We start from the raw sequence: 8337 nt of genomic DNA, 5'->3' as shown, positions 1-8337 counted from the left end.
TGCGTGTGCTAGTGACTTCTTCACCAGTTTTCTGTTAACGTTTGGGTAAAGCCCAATCACGTCTGCTGCAACAATGTACAATTCGTCACCTTTGATGATACCCTTCTTAACTGCGCAAGTTTTCCACATTTCCAGATCAAGCAAGTATTGCCGGCGGTCCCCACAGTATTCATCCACGATACTGTGACAGTACTTTAGGCTAATGGGTCTTAATAAATGCTCCAGCATTGCTGTACTACGGGAGCAAAATGTGTTGCCTGCTGAATTAACCATCCGTACAGGAATTTCCTCAATCTTGCATGAAAGTAATCGATCAGGAGTAAGTTTGTGGGTTTTGAAGAGCGGATAGACGTACGCTGGTCTTTTGTTGCCAAAATGTTTGGCAGTAGGTCCGGGTGTTTTGTGGAAGCGACAATCAGTTTTTTTAACTCCAATCGTATGGAAGAGAAGTTCCTCTGTTATGATTCCGAGATTAAACAAACTAATGACGAATCGATCGCACTCGTCAGTAATGGTTTTGGTAATGTTTTCAGGAGTCACGGAACTTGTGGAACTTCTCTTCCATACGATTGGAGTTAAAAAAACTGATTGTCGCTTCCACAAAACACCCGGACCTACTGCCAAACATTTTGGCAACAAAAGACCTGGACCCTAAGGAGAGGGAGGGAAAGCTGGAATTTTTGGACGTCCTGCACATCCACTCCAATGCAGCGACTTTGGGTTTTTTTACTAGTGACCACATCAAAGACACAGCGGCAAATAGATGCTTTCTTCACGGCGCATCGCACCACCCTTCCCATATTTTCCGTGCCATTATTTTGGGAGAAGCATCGCGAATCCGACGGCTTAATGAATGCGACGAGCATTTTCTAGAAAGCTTGGCGCGACTGGAAATAAAATGTGCCAACTCGTCGTTCCCAAAGAATATCACTGAAACCTGCATCAGTACAGCAAAAGGATGGACTGAAAGATTCCCAACTTCTGCTAATGCGGATAAAGATATTATTCCTTGGGCAACTGCTTTCCCACATTTTATAAAGCTTTCTTCAAAGGAAAAGGCGTTAAAACCCCAAGCAAGAGTAGTATTTAAAAAACCACTCACATTGGGAAACATTCTTATTAATTACAGACGCCTGGCGCACAATGTCGACAACTACAACGGATTATCGGCTCCTTGTGGAAAATGTGCATTATGTGGTCACTATGGCAACCACAAGTCTACGGTGACAGAACAACGTAGCCTTAGAACTCAGCACGGACGGAACATCTTACTAAAGCAGTCTCTCACTTGCAAGAATTACGGGATTTATGTGGCAACCTGTCTGCTCTGCAGCAGCCAATATGTCGGCCAAACCAAAAATAAATTCTGTACACGTTGGACGGGCCATCGTACGACCTGGAATTCCTTCCAATTAGACAGCTTCAATCAACACAGTGACAATGCGTCACTTAGCCAACATTACGCATTCAAGCACGCCATCGCGTATTCAAAAAAACCGGACCTGGCTGAATGTTTCAAAGTAACGTTTGCTGAGTGTCCTGATGCCGCCCTGTTGGACCAGGCTGAAGCCAAATGGCTAAAATTAACCGGCGCTACTATCAACATTCAGCGTATGATACTGTCTAAAATCAGATAGTCAATTTATTGGTTGCCTCGTATGTCGCATTTTTGTATTTTGTTTATGTTGTTTCATCTGCTTTCGTTATCGTTGCGCCCTCCTTTGCCTCTTATCTCCTATTGTGCCCGTTCGAATGCTAGGCGCGTTTCATCCGCGTCTCTGATAAGACTTGATTGGTGCGCGGGTTTGGGCGTCATTGCTTGCCAGACCCATACGCGTACAGTTAGCGCCTTTCCACCTGTGAAGTGGTTTGGGTGTTGGTTTTTAGCCTGTTGATGTTTTATCTTCATTTTATTGTTGCTTTTTTCTCGCTTTTACAGAACTGACGATGCCAATAGGCGAAATATATATTCTTAAACCTTTAACGACTGATTCTGTTTCTCTGGAAACCTGTTTCCATAATTAGAGTTGTACTTGGACAATAACAGTGATCGTCGTTAAGTATGTTGCCTGTCAGAGGGTCAGATACTGCTCAATCAATTGATTCTAAGTCGTACTGTCTTAATACTAACTTGGAAACTTAAAAGTGATAAGCCTAGTTACACCAAGTAATGTTTTTAAAAACGCAACATTGGTTGTTAAACCGAGCCAAATATCGCAACGGCAAGGTGTAATAAAAACAAGTCTAAATGAGCCCAATTTTATTTCACTTCTTGCAAAAAAGGCTTTGTGACAGAAGCCAAAAACGCAACCAGAAATCCGGGATCTCAACCCGCAACTCGTTGTCACAAACCATCCCAATTGGTGGGGAAAACCACGTTGGCAACACTGAGTTACACCACAGTAGTACGGTTACACCTATATGTAGGGATGCCATCGTCATGGACTCCAAAATAAGGACAAGTCCAACAGCTTTTTTTTGTCGAAACGAAACAAACGGTTTTGAACAAATCTTTGCATTTATACGAGCCATGACATATCACGTGCAACATTTTTTTGCCTGAAAAAATCTGTTCTAGCAACTCCTTGTTTGTAGAAAATACTTCGTGCATTTCACGACAGCTCAAGTCCAGGTTTACTTTTAATTGTAGCAGGGATTTGACTTGTAATTGTTCAAAACAAGACAATTTAAGGACTCAAATCAAAAACAAGGACAGTTCTTAGAAAAAAGGACAATATTTTTTTCTGAGTTGTTTTCCTTCAAAATAAGGACAAATCATAGAACTAAGTACGGTATGCATATTTCCAAAATGTTTCCGAATTCGAACCACAGGGCTTTTTAAGCCAATCACAAAGGCGGGTTTTCCCGGGTCATGCGACTTTTTAACAAATCAGCGTAGTCGACTCATTGAACCAATCAGAAGACAGCTTGCGTCGTAACCAGTCAATCTGCCTTGAGTTACTATATTTGTAAGTTAAGGTTGTGCGTGGTTTTATAATTGTATTACTAAAAGAAAACCATTTTAAAAGGCATTTTTAATAATTAATCACAAGCTTTTTTGTAAATAATTATCGGATATTGTTAAGTGGATTCCATGCAGCAAATTGCGGAACTTGAAGGCATGCAGCAAATTGTGGAACTTGAAGGAAAATTAGTAACAAAAGGAAATGAAGAAATGGTTTTTAGATTGACCTTACAATCAGCAAAAGACTGGGACGAGTGGCTTGAGTCTTTTTGTGTAGTTTCTAGTACTAGCTGGAATGTATGCCAAACATTTTTCAACCCTAAAATATTTTGGGGAAACCTTTAAATGCCATCTTAATCAGTTTTGCCAACATGAAATTGGTGCATCAAATTCAACACTTTGTGTCCTGTGTCTATGGATGTTAAGATCAAACTTTACACCAAGTCAACTAAACATCAGATAAGTTGGTTTCTACTCATCCGTGTATGACAGTTAACCACAATCACTTACTTAAAGCTGCCGGAAACCTTGGTTAGCTAAAGATCAGTGAATCTACAAAAAAATTTTGGCAATGATTGTTAGTGTCTCAAGCATTAAAAAGTTCAAACCCATGAGACCAAGTTGCTTGTTACAGATGGAATAAGTGCAGCAGTCACTAACAACTGCCATAATCCAAAACCCTGCTCTATGTACTATCTCTGGGATCAGTGGCGTAAATATAACTTTGGGGCATCAAGTGGTATAAATTTGTTTTGTGCTATACAGAAGTATGCCGATAAATCTGAGGCTAAGATCTGCCTTTAGCAATTTAAAGGATTTTATGTTCGTGCCATTGTAAGTCCGATCATGGAAAGAATCGACAAAATGATGTTACAATCTTCTGAGGTGGTGTTTGTGGCTTCTACAACCAATCTGGACCAGACTAATGCCTCACTTATAGTCCTGTTATGTGGTAGTCCAATTGGGGATGTATCAGGGATCAGCACCTCAGAAGCATATGTATGTAGGCGTTGCTTTTGGTCAGTAGCAGGCCCCATCTGTGGAATTCATTAGTGATTTGGCCACCACACATCTACACAAGATCATGGTGGCTGTTCAAATGCCATGGAAATCAATCCACCCACTTCATTGTCTGATGGCATTGCTGGACCCTCATAAACATAAACCAGTGTCCAGACTACACTGCAGAGAACTTTTCTTAAATTTAATAGCGTTCTGAGCTTATAAAGACCAAGCACTCTAGTGACTTTCATTAAAAGAAAACTAATGAAGCATTAGAAAGGTTTAAGAACTCTATCTCTTCTGCTCATTTTGTTGCACAAATAAGATCAGCACTTCATTCATTTGGAAGAAACTCAATTGGCAGCCGCAATGCTGGGAGCAAAATACATTGTTTTTTTTTGGTACTGACATTAAAATGATATATTTTCTTGGTATGATTGGTACAAAAATTCATTTCCTTTTGTGTTTTACTCTTTTTCTGCAGCTTTTCCGTGTATTTTTGTATTATTACCTATTTGCTATTCCAGAACCTGCATGGATGCATAATCATATTTGTTGTTTAACAATTAGAATTTACTTTTCCATGCTCCAAAGTGATTACCTATAGCTTATGGTGCCTTAAGCCACTAGAGCTCAGGCCTGTATGTGTGGAATCGAGGAAGAGCATTTGCGCTGCCAAAACAAATAAAACCTTGAGAAGGGATGGACTACAGGAAAAGGCAAGGCAGATCAGAGACATCAAGCACTCCAAGTTAAATAGCATTTGCTTGACAATTAGCTATAACTAAAGTTATTGTACTAGTAAACATATTGACTATCATGGAGAATGTTATACCAATAGATTATCATTGGATCTACTTTATAGAACTGTGTTGACTGATTATTTTTAACTGTGGTTACTGCATGCATAATAAACAAACTTTTGGAGGACTGTTGAAATGAGTGATATAGTGTTTTAATTTAGGTACAACTGTTTGTTCCAAAAAAGAGTTGCAAATAAATAAACTAATATAAACCATGAAGGAAAATAAATAGCCTGTGTAGCAAGGTCAAGACAAACTAATTTAACTTGTTGACAAATATGACTGGTAATATAGAGTGCTGTCAATACTACCCAAGCTTGCTTACCCTAATTTAGAGTATTGTAAGTAAAATGGTGTTTTGTTTTATACATGTGATTATAAATCAACAAAAAAAAACTGGTGTAAACAAGAAAAATAAAATATCTGAGAAAAAGCTGCTCACATCAGGTGAGATAAGGAAAATAAATTTCTGACACTGCTGCATAGTTTTAGATGGTAGCTATTCTGTACAACTCTTTTGGGACTATTATCATTTCAATGTCACAAGAAAAACAATAAATTTGCTAGCACAAGTAAATCTTCTCATAACTTACTTTATACTGTAGTAGTTTTTCTTAATCCTGCATTTGTTCTCAAGCACACTACTTCAATTTGCTATTTAAAATCGCTTCTGTTTTATTGTAAACTTATGACAAAATTCCAGAAAAAAAACATGCACAATAAAAATAACATATACATTGGTGGCACAGAACAACATTCAAAACTGAAAATACGGGGAGTTATTGGAACAACTATGCAACTGGCAGGCCTAGTGTACACTTATGTTAGAACTGCACTGTGTACAATTATAAACCATTCATCTCCGTAGGTTAGGAACAGTTTGTTGATCCCAAGGTATGGCATGCATGTGTTCAATTGCGTTGATCATAGGTGCTTGCACTAGAGACAATGAGGCATAATACACTGTTTTTATGCCATGCAAACTTTCCTGCATGCAGTGCTCATCATATACAAAGTAAAAAATATACAAAGTAAAATTTTGACATTGATGGATTGAAGGGGTTGCGTTGCTATCCTAAACAAACACATAGCATTAATAATAGAAAATATTTTGCACAAAAGCTATTTCAGACTTAATAAAAAGTATCAGTGTATAATCTAACATTAATGGAGCATATATTGCACAAAAGTGATTTTACACCCAATAAAAATTATGTGTGTATAATTTACTGCTATACTTAACCTAATAAACATTACCTTCAGTTTAAACATCCAAAATGCATCAGTCTTCACTATGTTCCGACTTGTAAAAACGTTTTTTTTTTCATTCAAAACTGACATAAAACTTGCAACGTCGACAATACTGAAGTCAAAGTAACCGCTTAGCAACCTAGACGTGACGTAACGACAACCCGCAGATTTCCGCTGCTGTGATTGGCTGAAAAAGCCCTGTGGTTCGAATTCGGAAACATTTTGGAAATATGCGTACGGTATGGCAACCCTGTCTATATGTCAGTCAGTTAATCAGCTAACATGTAGCTTTAGTAGGAATTGTTTTTGACGTCATAGTTGCCCATTCTGTCCTTACACATTACTGTATGATTAGATAGTTTTGTCATATGTCCTCTCTTTAGAGCAGGCCTGACAAACTCGCGGCGCACGGGCCGCATACGGCCCACGAACAATCAACAACAATTGTAGTATTTTGTCAAAATTTTATCTAATTATACTAAATTTTTCTTACTTTTCAAGTTGAAAGCTTTTATATAGACAGACGTTTACCGAAATTTAATTACATACAAATTCATATGTTATCAATAGAAACGATAGCAATTAAACCGTTCCGAAGTTTCAGTCAAGGGAACCGAAGTTTCAGTCAAGGTGCAACCCGCGGCCGTACCGCCACATTAAAATATATGTACTGGCAGGCGTGATGTTATTACAACTCCTTTGTCAAAACTTTTGATTTTCAAACTGCCCTAAACAGATTTTGTGTTACTGAAAAAAGTATTAACAGCCTAGTAGCCATATGCGACAGACTTTTTGTAGGCCTATTGTGTGCAAACAATGCGAAAAAAACAGGTGCGAAATGCGTAACAATATAGCTTATGACGTAATAATAGAGTTAAACCTGCTGGTCTTCACTTTGTGGAGCTTAATATGTACATTAAGTTGGAAATTAATCTGGGCTTTCGCAACGTCAAAAGATGGTATATATCAGGGGTGGCCAACTTGCCAGTCGTTAAGATCGACGAAAATTTTCTTAATTGTACGCGATCGACTGATCAGTCGTAATTTAGGCTGACACTAACACAAAGCAATAACGCAAATTTTTTCATGCGATTTGCTTGACAATTGCCACATATTTATGGTCATGAGTTTTGTTGGCAAGCATCACCTAGTTATTACAACAATAAAACGTCGCATATGCACACAATTTTTATCAAAGTAGTCAGTGGGAACTTTTAAATCTCCCCAATCAATAGCAACAGCTTCGTTAAAGCAAACACTCAAGTTGTGACGACAAACATTGTAGTTGTTACGACATAATTTGGTGCCAAAATAACAATTGTTACGCAACAAAGAAAGTGACAATTACTTAGGTGTTGTCTTATTACACATGTGTGCGTTGTTTCAAAATGACAGAAGTGCTGTTTTATAATATTTAATTTGTTTTTCAATTAATAAGCGTTTGATTAGTTGTGGAGAATTTAGTGGCGATCGACCAGTCAAAAGCAGGCGATCGACCAGTCGATCGCGATCGACGTGTTGGCCACACCTGGTATATATGATATAAACCTTTTTCTTGTAATGTTTTAACAAAAACCAGCAGATAATTGGCGGCCGTTTGTGAAATAAGGATCTGCAATGCGGTCGTCGCAGCGAAAATGTTGTTTAAGTGTATAAAACTAGATTAAAAATCACATGCGGCCCTCGGCATAATTCCCAAACTACAATGTGGCCCACGAACCCCACGAGTTTGACACCCCTGCTTTAGAGGACATGTTCTCCTTTTCAACAAAAAGTATGTAACGTCTACTTCGGTGCTCCTGGTGGGCACAGACGTCCACTCTAGTACTTCTAATTTGATTCAAAAACGCGCCTGCCAAATCCCAACTACAGGCTTCTTCCCGCTAACACTCCACACAAGGTTGTAACAGTTTATTTCAAACAAAGCCCTTGATGGCTTCAATTAGCAGGATGCAGTTACTTCTAGACTGGCGGACGGTTTTCTAAAGGAAAGAGCAGGGAATAAACACAATAGAAAATGCCAGTTTACAGTATAACACTCTTACCGAAACGTTTTGACCAGGACTTAACAGTTATTGTCGACGATCAAATCAAGTCAAACTGTAAATAACAGAGTACACTTTAGACCAGGCACATTGTCACAACAAAGGTTTAACAATACAAAACAATGGTTATTGACATAATATTGACCAAGATAAACAAGCAAATAAAACAACACTTACCAAAATAACTTGGACACGGATTACTGGCAAACTTTATGTGCGCAGCAACAGGTTACTTCAAATTTAACAAGAGAATTACTCAATTTTCCTGAAA

At 38.3% G+C, this 8337-nt stretch overlaps 2 long non-coding RNA genes and 1 pseudogene across 2 annotated transcripts; 1 reads left to right on the top strand and 2 right to left on the bottom strand.

Moving 5' to 3' along the window:
• Nucleotides 1-2790: 2790 nt before the first annotated feature.
• LOC145234016 (uncharacterized) lies at nt 2791-4897 on the top strand (annotated as a pseudogene).
• A 523-nt stretch (nt 4898-5420) lies between these two features.
• LOC145234015 (uncharacterized) lies at nt 5421-6287 on the bottom strand. Its single transcript, XR_013861238.1, has 2 exons — nt 6028-6287; nt 5421-5845 (listed from the first exon to the last, which is right to left on the bottom strand). It is a non-coding gene; the product is annotated as an uncharacterized LOC145234015 (long non-coding RNA).
• A 1630-nt stretch (nt 6288-7917) lies between these two features.
• LOC145233814 (uncharacterized) lies at nt 7918-8337 on the bottom strand. Its single transcript, XR_013861184.1, has 2 exons — nt 8244-8337; nt 7918-8121 (listed from the first exon to the last, which is right to left on the bottom strand). It is a non-coding gene; the product is annotated as an uncharacterized LOC145233814 (long non-coding RNA).

Source organism: Phallusia mammillata, chromosome 6, assembly GCF_965637545.1.
Source record: "Phallusia mammillata chromosome 6, kaPhaMamm4.hap1.1, whole genome shotgun sequence".
Taxonomy (NCBI): Eukaryota; Metazoa; Chordata; class Ascidiacea; order Phlebobranchia; family Ascidiidae; genus Phallusia; species Phallusia mammillata.
The sequence above is the reverse complement of the archived record's forward strand: the minus strand, read 5'-3'. Positions and strand labels throughout refer to the sequence as shown.